An 11154-nucleotide genomic window follows, 5' to 3' on the forward strand; every position below is an offset into this window, starting at 1 on the left:
GATTTTTATAAAGTTTGTTAATATGAGGTTTAAAATGATCAGTTTTCACTTATGGATTCTCCCCACTGCTTTTTAGAAATCATTCTCCTAATGTCCTTGCTAAGTCTATCAATTTATTGTCATTTGCTTTGTACAAAACTTCTCATCTGTTTGGAAATAACACATGCGGTTGCATGATAGCTACATTTCTGGTAAAGGATGAAAGCACTTGTAGAATTCAGGAATACCTGGGGAACATTGAGATTTTAATAGGAATTTTAAGTAAAAGTTGAGTCTAGTTGTGTTTTATCACAGAGCAGATGTGCACTTTTGATTGAAGCCATGCTCCAACTGGTAGTCTAAAATAGAAGTCTTCCAAAATAAATAGTGAGCGTTTCAGGGCCTCAGCATAGCAGTTTTGCTCCTGTTTCCTGATATTTTGGGGTAATGTTGAAACAGTCGTATTTTCCCTGTATTTTGTGAATTCCAGCCTAAATTTCTGAAATATTTTAATCTATTTGCACTTAAGGTGAAACTTCTATTTTCATAATGTATTCTATGTAGCTAAAAGCAGTTTTCTGAACTTTCCTTTTTTCACTGTAGCCAGATACTAATTATTTCTCTAAAGTCTGTTGGAACATTTCTCTTCTGAAGCATCAGCTTTGAAGAAGATACAGATTAAAATTTCAAATATATGGTAGAAAAATTAAGTAGCAACTTGTGACTGCTAACCTAATAATACCAATGTCTTGTAGTGATGTTGGAATAGTAATTTAAGAACCATTATTTCATTGAGCAAAAGCCTCTAAACTTTCTTGATGATGTTAACTGTAAAAACACTTAAAGGATGTAAATATTTCTAAGTTTTTATAAAATTGGTGTGGTCTTGTATGTTAAACATCCCTACTGTGTAGTGTCACCTCACTATATTGTACTTTATGGTTGCTGTGTTACAAGACTGAAATGGGACTGAGCATTTACACTGGATCTTATGGCTATTGGAAATATATTGTTAGAAAACTATGAATTTATTAATCATTAAGAAACAAAAGTAAATGTCACTAGATACTAGATTCTAATACAGGAAGTACTAGATTATGGGAGGGAAGAAAGGAGTGGGATGGAAGGGTGGAATTGTTGTTATTTAAAAATGATAAGTGAAAGGAATGAATGCTGTGAAACCACCATTTACAACTGAAGAATAACAGGAGACTTTAGAAACACTTTAGGTTGAATGTAATGAAATCTAACAGCAGTAAAAATGTTTTTCCCAAGCAAGTAATTTTTTCCCCAGAGTTAATCTATTCCACATTAGTGTACATATAAGAAATTGCATATATTTAAAACGGACTTCTATCAGCAAATGAATGTGTATGTAGAAGGAGATTTTTCTGTTTTCTCTGTCAATCTTCTTGGGAAATGTGGGATGGAGAGTGAGTTGTGTCATGCTCTTTCAGGTATATCTATGGAGATGGTGCAGACACTTGCATAGTGTCTGCCTGTGCTGGCTGCATTAGGAAAAAAAGCTGGTTCATAGGCTATGTAACTGCATTATTATGATTCTGGGCTTGAATAGTAAAAACTGCATCTCAGCCAAAACTCACAACCAGAGTGAGAGAAATTCACTGAAGGCCACAGAACACAGAACTGTGAGAAAAAGGCTTTTTGCAGGATCAGGGCTAATTCTGAGAATGAACGGGTGGCAGCACGACACATCTATTTAATGTTCACTGACAGATCTTTATTGGTATTGGTACCACATTTGGTATCACTACTTCAAATTTTTCATGTTATTTATTATGCCTACCTCAAACTTTTTCTGTATGCAGAGATTAGCATAATTAAGGAAGATTGGAGGGTGAAAATTTAAGTCTTTGTATTGTTCAAGAGGACAGAGGAAAAAATGTAATTCCCTCTGTACATGTTTGATTATAACCACCCTTCCAATTTGTGAATAAGATTGCTGACTAGGCCAGACTGCTGTCAAGGCCTTACTTTAAATAAGATGTTTTTCTTTTATGTGACTTGCTATGGTGATACCAGAAATTACATCAAACATTATAATTTGAGAGCTGAATTACTTCAGCATTTTAAAGTACTTAAATATTTGAAAAAGATATACTTTTCAAAGTTCTATAGTGTAAACCCATGAATATAGTTCAATGAAATTTGCTTTAGACAAATACTGTCAGACCAGCTATTTAACTATATATGCTGGTTCCAAATAGCAGTAGTATTTAAGAAGTAGTATTTTAGTTTTTCTTTTTAGAATATTTTTGTGAACTGTCTGATAATCTGTGGATAAAGAAATTTGTCACACATAAAAAAGTAGAAAATCTACAGCATACTATCTAAGCAGAGAAACCTAACACCCAACACTCAAGTGTGAGAATTCTACTGAGGCATGATATATTTTCTGTTTTGTTTTTAATTGTAGTGCGATAATCAAGTAGTTGAAGTGTTTTGAAAACACTCAATCTAGCAAGCATGGCAATTTAAGATTATTTTTTACTTCTCTTTTGTTGTTAAGTTTAGGTAATGTCAGTGGCCCTTAAAGTCTTAAGTCATACATGGAAAGTTGTTTTCTTGAAGTCTGAAACTTAAACAGAATTAAGTATCCTCAAGAACATCATGAAAGCAATGAAATACAAGATTTGGTGGTTTGCAAATTAAGCAACTTTAAATGTGTTAAGTATGAAGATTTTTCAGTATGTGCAGTATATCTGCATTGTATTGAAGTATGCATCTTGAATGCATCACTTTTGGAAACTTTATATTTTTTTGACTATTTAAATTTATTTATAATTGAATCTCATAAAATAATATCCATCATCCCTGTTCAGTTTCTTCCTTGCTAAAATGAATACTTTTTCCTCTTGTCTCTGTCTGCAAAAGCAAAGAGGCCAAAAACCTCACTGAAAGCCAGCTTTGATTTTAGTAGTAATCTTAAGAGTGTGCTCAAAAATAGGAAATTAACCATGTTTTCGGCTGAGGCTGTGTGTCTAAAAGCTACCAAAGTCCAGAAGATATTTACTTGAAGCTTCTGCTGTTGCATATTAAAGTTTACACCATTTTACAAATGGGTGGCTCTGCTCTTTCTAATAAATATTATGAGGCTCTAGGATTTATTTCTAAAATTTTGTTATTTGAATTGGCTAAATGAACTATTAAGTTTGTTCTAGATCTGTTGCTGTAGCAAACTGAAGAAACAGTAATCAGTTCAACCCTGGAAGCTCATTCCATAAGCAAATCTATTCAGTTATTCATGACTCTTACCTAACTTGTGAGCAAAAAGTGGCTCTTCAGGAGCTTAAGGAGGCCAGAGCTATCATAACAGCAACTGAGTAGCAGTTAAAGGTGCAAAGAAAGCCACAAGCAGAATTAATACTAAACAAAAAAATGCTAGACAGTATGTTATAAATTCTTTCAAGTATAACATTATTTCGTATTTTGTTTTCTGTTATACTTGGTTTTATACTACTTTGTAGTAAATGAATGATTTTATTTTCATAGACATAGTATTTAATGCTGGAAGAAATTTTTTTCCTAGATTCTGGAAGAAGCATCCTCATAAAAAACTGGCTGCACAAGGCTTGGATGGGCGTGCACTCTCCTTGATCAAACACTGGCTGGATAGCCGGGCCCAAATAGCAGTCCAAAAAGTTGAATCAAGTTGGTAGCCAGTCACAGTGTTCCCCAGGGCTTAGTGTTGGCGCCTCTTCTGTTTAACGTCTTTATCAATGATTTTGACAAGGAGATTGAGATCACGGTCAGTAAGTTTGCAGATGACATCAGGTAATACTATGTATTTCTTGAAATTTCTGTCCACTAGTAATTTATCATACAAGAAGTGTCATCTGAGTTGCCTTTAGCAACATTTGAGATACTGACAAAGTTAATGGGTCCACCACATTTAAAACATGTACAAACCCTGCTAAAGAAACCAGAGTGCCATTTAATACAGATTTCTTTGTACATTGTCCTTGCTATCTTACCTTGGTTCTTCATGAACCCACGATTACACATGCAAAATGCATCAGTGGATTACTTTTTTGAAGTTCAGCGTATCAGGAATGTTTTGTAATGTAAGATAGTTAGGTCTGTTTGTGTAAAAATCTTCATGCTTAGCTGTACCTCATCAAACTAAAAACATAAACCAAAATTTTTTCACTGATCCTTGTCAGCACTCTGGGCACTTTCTAATGGTGACATTAAATCTTCAGAAACAGCATGTATTTTCCTCTATCACAATACGTATTGTTTCTACTCTTCTGAAGATTAATCTGTTTCTGGTAATACTTTCAACTTTCAACTACTTTCTTTCCCAACAAGTGATTTACATGCACCTTCATTATGTCTTTCTTAAAAAGCTTACAACATATTTAGATTTTATACAGATTCTACCTCCTTTATTACAAGGACAGTCATTATTGCAAGGTTGGTCAAGACTGGTACAAGTAACAAAATGATAAAATAACCAAGTTCATACTGTGGAAAATTAAATGCATACTGTGAGAAATACATTTATCTCAGATCATACCCTATCTGTGCCACAACTGGTGTATGTGCTAAGCCAGAATTGTCCTACCTGCAGTACTAGTAATGAAGCCATCATTAAGGTCAATATAAATGTGAGCATAAGCGGTGATTGTATTTTTCGGATCTACCACAGTCAGGAGGCCTAGAACTCATATTTCTTGATTTTCATCAAGTGGAAGATAAAATTCAATTGCAGTATCTGAAGAAGCATGTGTCTGATACAGCTTCTTTTGAGTATTTATTACGCTATTTAGTTTACCAGGTTCTTTAGGAATTAAGCTTAAAACGATCAAGCTTTGTTTTATGTTCCACTTCCTATTTAGGGTTTGTTCCAAAAGCATGCAGACTGCAATTCAGTTCAGTTCAACACCCTTGGATCAAGATCTCGTGTCTTCGTTATACTTCTGCAATTTTCTAGTTGAGAACTGACATCATAAGGGGGCTGGTTAGCTCAATCAGTAGAGCGTAGCGCTAACAACGCTAAGGTCGCGGGTTCGATTCCCGTTCGGTCCCCATGTGTTGCCTGATCTAGTCGAGAGGTGGCGTCCCTGGTGGCAGGGAGACTGGATTAAAAAATGATCTCTAAGGTCCCTTCCAGCTTAGGCCATTCTATGATTATATGATTCTATGGTCATTTGAAAAGTTCCTAATTTAAGAGTGAGCAAAATAAACCCGTTTATATTTTTTAAAAATCAAACTCTTCCTTTACAGTTTAATGACTTCTGAATCCCCTCCTTAGTTTCAGGCTATCATTTGAAACCATGTCACAAAAGCAGAGTTTTAGGTTAGATTACACCATCAGATTGGCATCTATTACTGCTTAAAGGAATATTTCAGATTAGAAGAATCTAGCTGAAAGAAAATAATTTACTTGAATGATGAAGTTTTTGTCAAAGTAAGATGAAGGATCCCTTGGCAGTAACTCAGGCTAGTTGAGGTAAGTAGCAAAGTACTGACAAATTGCATTAAAAGTAAGTGGAAGTGTATTTTCAATATGAAAGGTTGTCTTCTTTTTTCCCTCAACTTCCTTCTGTCAGCATTCCTGACAGAATGTACACAGCAACTTACTCAAACTAAGGAATAAAAATGCTGTCTTTGCCTTTCGCTCTTTACAGTTTGTGATGATATACTTCTAGGGCATGAGTGTGCAAGATCCCTGTAACTTGAAATAGCATCCTGTAATATTTACATAAAGCGTTTAATTGTTATTTCAGTGCTATGCATCCATGTCATGTTTCATTCAATTTTGTCTCAATAAATCCTCATAAGCTGAGGAGTTTGGAGCTTAAATATTTGAATAGCAGTAGATCCTTATACTTTTACTGGACAGCAAGAGGACCATGGTTTGTTGAGCTTAATATAAAGTTCAAGACCATTATACAGTGCTCTTTTTTCTAACTCTATTGCAAAAGGTTTGGAGGGGCTCTGGGATGCTGACAGGGAGACAGGAGGTGATAGTCAGCAGTCTTTTTTACATCTTAAAGGTGTTTTTACATTTTAAAAGGGTTTATCCCACCAACAAATCTCTCTTCCAGACACTTTATTTTACTTTCTAATTACCTGAGTTTATTCATGCGGACACAAAATAATTATATCAAATAATTACCACTTACCAAACCTGAGTATTTTATTTATATTAAAAAATAGACACTGTTTGTAGTTTTGAAGTGATTTTTTTGAGTTTTCAGAAAGAAACTCATTGACTTAGAGGCTCTTGAAAATCCTTCCTGTGTATTACTTGCTTTTAATGTGGAGTAATAGGCTGTAAGTCCTTGTGAAGAATTACAAGCATGTCTTTACATCATTTTAATGAAAGATGCTGAAATTTGAAAAATACAAGTGCATAAATGTTTTTGGTTGTCTACCTCTGAAGTTAATTCAGGTGGATCTTATTATCTTTTGTCTCAGTTATGAAAAGGCTTTCTTAGGATGCAGAGAGAATGAAGCTGAGGATTAGAAGAACTCTTGACAGGCAAAGACCTAAAAAACCAATAATCTCAAGAGGAGGCTAACTGAAATTTAAATTATTTATGTTAACAGCAAGTGACAACCATATGAGTGTGATAAAAATACAAACACACAACTGCAGGGGAATGTAACCTGTTTGTATGAGAATTGTATTTGAGCTGCACTAGATTCCACTAAAATCTTAGTCAAAAGATATATATGACTAAGGATCACATCTTTTTAAAAAACAAAATATGCATATTGAAGTTTGGATCACAAGTTTAAATGTTTATGACCAGCTTGAGACTGGCAGTTCAGAAATTTTCAAGAATTTCTCAGTTCTTTTGCTTGTCATAGATGGGCGCTTAGGCTTATCATTGGAAAAATGGCATTCGTTGCAAAGCACCCCTTTTGTTAAATGTCAATTAAAGGGCTGTTTCCTGTAAGAAACCAGTTCTATCTGTAGCTCAAGTTATTTGTCTAGAGGCTAAATGTTAGTAAAACAAGGTGGTATGTTGTTTCCAAAGAGGCAATAACTTTGACTGGATACCTGGACTTCTGCAAAAACTTGTGTTTTGTGTTCACAAGGAGTTGATCTTGAATCAAGAATGGGGTTTTTTATTCGTGGAAGAGACTGGGGTAACAGAGGGAAAGATGGAGTTGAGTCATTATGATTGAAATTTTACACTGTACTTTGTTATTCTCTTCAGTTCGTCTGATACTATGCTACGTGAGATTTTATGGTAGATTTGATTTCATTCATTCAGCTGCTTAATCGTCCCTAAATGTCTGTGTATGTGCATTTGTCCTTTTTGGTCATTGCAGAAGATGAGGTTTCTATCTTTATCTTGCTGGTACCTGTAGTCCCCCATTCTTCATTATATCGAACACATCAACTAGAAAACAGGAAAAAAGCACCACTGAGTGGTATTTTGTGTGTGTGTGATTGTTTTTCTTGATACTTTTTAAATACATATATGCAACATATAAGTTAGGATAAAAAGGAAACAAGATATTTTATTTATAGAAATATATCAACAAATATTTTATATGTAGATATACATTACAAATTTATTTCCTCTTATTATGAATTGCTATGTTTATAAACTTTATAGAAAACTTTAGGTGAGAGAGAAATTTAGTTTGGAAATGGGCATTTTCTCTCTATAGCTGTCAGTAGTCATCCAAAAAAATGATACAGGATTTCATTTATATTTACAGTTCATCAGGCTATATATCTTGAAATGTGTGGAAACAATTTCCCCCATAAGTATTTTCTGTTCGTCATTTGCAGTGAACAACTGCAGGCTGCATTCCGGTTTCCTTATCAGAAATAACAGTCCTGAAAATATATATGTAATTGAATTTTGAGTATACTAAATTAATATGTAAAATATCTTAAAGAGGAAGAAAATGTGAAAAGATGGTGTTGATCAATTTTCATATTGAGTTTTTGTCCTGTTACATTATTAAGTTGTCATGGCAGTGGATGCTCTGCAGAGAAGAAACTTAAAAAAAGATAAGGGAGAGTAGCTGTTGACTAGTCCAGATACTACTTTGTTACTACAGAGGGTTTTTTTCCTGACTGACAAGATGGACTCTGTTTAAATTAAAAAAGTTATGGGATTTTTGCCCTGTTGCAAGGTCAAGGCTTTGATTTGTGGCTACTTCAGCCTGCAAAACAGGAAAACCATGTAGTTGCTTATGGGCAATGTTTTTCTATACTTGTCTACTCTGTAACAAGTGCTCACAGAGTAATAATAGACATAACAGTTTGCCTGCTCAAAAAAAGATCTTCAGAAATTAAGGTAAACTTGTTAGAAAAACTTCAGAAGTTTTCATTTTTCATGTTAGCATCAGAGGGGGTTTTGGTTACTCTACTTTCCCTGGCACCATAGTAAGAAAAAATTGAAATAAAAATTTTTTTTTACTGTTTGCCTGCCCAGTACAGCATTGTGTTTTTCATTTCAGCAAGTAGCAAATCATTTACTTCCTGAGAAAGCAATACAGCTCAAATATTTTATGGAAGTGTTTTGCTTGGTATTTCAGAAGGCACAAATGATCCACAGAATGATACTAAATCACATAACTAAATTTAATTTGTTTAACCAAATACATTTCCTTATTCAGAGGATGAACCTGCACCAAACAGTGTTGTTGAAGAATACCTTCAGGAGAAGAGGAAGTATGAAGACAAGCGGAAACAGCAGCCAAAGAAAGGGGTTTCTCGTGAAGATCAGGTAATAGTTTGATAACTGGGGGAAAGAAAATGTTCTGAAAATGTTTCTCTCTTCATTTGTGTACAAGTTTTAAAACCCATTATAATTCATTAAAAGAATCCTGTGATTTGTAAAAATAGATGCACACTCTTTGATCTCCTATTTTGATTACTTAGGCAGACAGGTAAGTGAAGTTTCAGTGTGTGTTTGAAAATACCATCACTTTAGTCACTAAAATCTTCCAAAAGGAAATGCTACCCAAGCAGAGGTATCCTCGCTTACGTTTACATACGGTGCTTTCCTTGGCTGTGCAGCTTGCTGTAGGATAACATCACGACAGAAATTTGCAAACTTGGCATGTATCCAAGGTGGATATTTTCAGATTATGTTTTAAGGAGATAAAATTCATCCATACCTTTTTGTGTAGTTCAGTGAACAGGCATAGTTTTTAACTGTACTGTAAAAAGAAAGCCCTTTTTAAATATCCTGAAAATTATTTTTCAAAATTAATTAGGATGCATGTAGACTTTAGTATGCAAATATGAGCGAAGTAAAGTTTGACATAAATATTTGGTTTTCTAAAATAGTAAAGTTTGAAACTTTTAAACATATGAAACTACCTGTGAAGTGGAAAATACTGCTAACTGAAAATCTGTGCAGTACATCAAACACATTGGTTTATAAGTGCATATCAGTTCGGCTACGAAGGTGTTCAACTGTTGAAGCTAGAGGAGATTGGAAACTTGTGGCTTAGTAACTTCAAAGCAGCACTTGGCAAACCTTTATGTGTGTGGCAAGCTGATTTAGCTCTAAACTAAAAAGTTTATGCAAAATTTGTTCATTCCAAAGCCTATTAACGTTGAATCAAAAAGTACTAAAGCTCTGTTGGCAATGTAGATCGAGGGAATTAAAAACACTTCTAATGAATGTGTATCAGCTCTGTCCTGGACATCATAGGAAAGTGAGATTACAAGGATGTATATTTTAATAAATATTAATTTTATTAATTTTTATTTATTTAACCCTGATGGGAACTATTCAACGATAATCAGTTAAATTCTTTGTAATCCATTTCAATTGTGGAGAGTCTTGTGTCCCTCCTACCTGGTCCTACAGCACAATACCACTTTCCACCCTCTGTATGAGAGTTAAAGAAGTGGAAATGTGTATGTATCCTTACAGTACTAGATATTGGAAGTCCTAAACATATAATTCTCCAAGGGTGCATTGATAAAGTTATTTAATCAACAGCATGGCATCTAATCACTCACTGCCAAAATGCCTCTTCAGGTATTTCAGAATTATTTCTACTACCAGACATGTTGACAGGAATGCTGGCACCAGAGAAAATCATACAAAACGTGAGGAATGTAGCTTTGGTTTGTCACAATTTCATGTAAAAAAGGTCAGTTTGTTTTCTTCTGATGGCAATGGCAGAGATTTACTGTCTCAGATGTTGCAAGTACAGGCTTTGTTTGCAATAGTATGGAAAGCTATAGAACAAGTAATTTGCAGACCCAAATATCTTTGAAATTTTTCTCTCCCAATCTTAAACAGAAGATGAAACAGAAAATAAGTGCAAAAAAAGCCCTCCAAAACCTACCTTTGGCAGGGCTAAAATATGTTTTTAAAGAATTCAAAAGGCAGGAAACTCCTAAAGTTTAGATTGCTCCCAGAAGGAAATTTGATTCCAGTGAACACTTCTGGTATTTCCTATTTCTGTTTTCTATTCTTGTTTAATTTTTATTCTTTTAAATTTGAAAAACTTGACCAAACAAGACTAAACAGCCATACAGAGGTGTTTTACAACATAGGTGGCCAGCCTATCACCTACAGATCAAGTGCAGTTTGCCACATAAATTCAGTCAAGCGCTTACTCCCTGATGCTTTCCTTTCCAGCAGTGTCTCAGCTATCAGCAATAAATAAGCTGTGGGCTGTACAAATTATTCTGTTTCTGAGGAGCCCCCTCTTCCACCACAAGGCTCAGACATAAAATTCTGTAATCAGAATCTTGTTCCAGGTGATCAGAAACAAGACCTGTGTTATGATCTTCAGGCGTCACTTGAGATTTGGTGGATTTGTTGTAGCTGAAAGACAGCGCAATGTCAGCTGGGGAATAAAATACCAGATAAGAGTCAGTATGAGCTTAATGTATGCAGCATAATAACCTGTATCTGTAGAGTAAGTTCAGGTGGTTTATTGTGTTTGAGTCAAAAGCCTTGAATTTTTGTCAGTGTCAGGATTAAAAGATGAGCAATGTAAAGTATATAAATATCAATCAAACCAAGTAATCAAAGTTTGAATCATCTATAATTTATACAATCATTGCTTTACAAGAATAAAAACCCGGAAAATAGAAGCAAAAGATTCAAACAGTAAAATCTGTCAGCAGTCAGTATTTGATCAGCTATTGGATTCTGTAAGTAGCCACAAATTTTGTTCCTTAAGTATGCATTTTGGTAGCACTGG

General features: G+C 34.5%; 1 non-coding gene across 1 annotated transcript; it reads left to right on the forward strand.

Moving 5' to 3' along the window:
- Positions 1-4957: 4957 nt before the first annotated feature.
- Positions 4958-5031, forward strand: TRNAV-AAC. The gene has a single exon. It is a non-coding gene; the product is annotated as a tRNA-Val (tRNA).
- The last annotated feature ends 6123 nt before the right edge of the window (positions 5032-11154 follow it).

Source organism: Apaloderma vittatum, unplaced genomic scaffold, assembly GCF_000703405.1.
Source record: "Apaloderma vittatum isolate BGI_N311 unplaced genomic scaffold, ASM70340v1 scaffold10410, whole genome shotgun sequence".
Taxonomy (NCBI): domain Eukaryota; kingdom Metazoa; phylum Chordata; class Aves; order Trogoniformes; family Trogonidae; genus Apaloderma; species Apaloderma vittatum.